The sequence below is a fragment of the Myotis davidii genome, unplaced genomic scaffold (genome assembly GCF_000327345.1).
Source record: "Myotis davidii unplaced genomic scaffold, ASM32734v1 scaffold271, whole genome shotgun sequence".
NCBI lineage: Eukaryota > Metazoa > Chordata > Mammalia > Chiroptera > Vespertilionidae > Myotis > Myotis davidii.
The window spans coordinates 2754265-2755798 of NW_006284839.1; positions in this window are offsets into that span (position 1 = coordinate 2754265).

The following is a 1534-nucleotide window of genomic DNA, read 5'->3' on the forward strand; positions in this document are numbered from 1 at the left end:
AAAAATATGAAAATTCAACTAAAGGAAATATTTGCCCAATTGAATATTATTGGCAATGTGTCTCAAACTCATTTCCTTAGCTGTTTTTAGAGACGTCCCCAGCAAAGGTGTCATTAGGTATACTAAATGGATCTTTTTCCCTGGAAATCCTTATTTTGCTTGTAGCTCTTAAGACATGTATAGTTAGCCTTCCTGATTAATGAGAATGATGAGTCAACAGTTACGCACGTAATGCGTTGACCTCCATGGGGGATGTTGTTTTCAGCTCAAACTCAATCTGGGAGTTATGCTTTTACCCAAAAGCTAAAGAAATGAAACCTTCCTTTATGCTGTAAAATGAATCAAAACAGGAACATGTTCCAAGAGCTAGAGATTATCTCTTTTGGGGGGGAAACCCACTTAAGTATCTTCTGCATGTTCATGTGCTTAAATTAGCTATATTACAAACTGTACATGGATCCTGTTACAAGTTGGGACCAGTCATTCTGATAAAATTGTTGGCATCTCTGCAAAGGCCTGTATTAAAGAACCTTTCCATTAGTTGTGACAGACAGGTATCCATTGATTCTGGGTGGCACCCATTGACTATGGATGTAGAGATTTTGGGGGTCCTCAGTAGAGAGGCCAGTGATAAAGCTCTTTCTTTAGTTCATGAGCAGTGCTGCCCTAGCCAGCCTTGGCTGCTACCCATGAGCGAAACAGTCCTCAGTTCCTAGTGGTAGCGTGCCATTGAACAATGTGTAGGCTTACATTTTTAATTTCTCTTGCTATCATCCTTTTTTCAGATACCAGGGGCAAGTTATGTTTTAAATCAATTGATAATGCCATGCATGTCTAAATAAGTTGCTTCCACAGAGATTATAGAAAATAAAATTCTTAAATTATATTATTCAGATCTATGAGAATATACAATTGGCTGTCAGGTGTTTTAGGGCAGAGGTAGGTTCCTTCCTTCCTTCCTTCCTTCCTTCCTTCCTTCCTTCCTTCCTTCCTTCCTTTCATTTTTTTCTAGATCAACTTTGGCTTCTCTCACACTTAACATACAACTTGTTAACAAACCCTATCTGTCCTAGAGTCACAATGTATAAAGCATCCAAGGACCTGTCAGAACCTTTCCTGTAACATAATGACGTTGCTTTCCTTTCCTTTCCTTTCCTTTCCTTTCCTTTCCTTTCCTTTCCTTCCCTTATTCCAAACAGGATTTGAGAAGGTTTCTAAGCCTTTCTAAGCTGCTTGGCTATAAAGAAAAGAAGCTTGGAGGGGAGCAGTATTATTTCTGCCAATACCTTAGGGAGGCGGAGACTGACTCATGCTCCTTCAGCATCTCTGCATTTCTCTGATTAGGGTTCATGTGTCATAGTGAGGACAGGAAGAGAGAGGTCCTAAGTGGAGACCCTTACTATGAGATCTTGGAGAAGTCATGTCTACTTCTTACCTACACAATCATAGGAATTATATCTGCCTCAGAGTATTAGTGAAGCATCAAAGATAGCAATGACTATACATGTCATTTGGAAGTGCTATTCTTCTATCA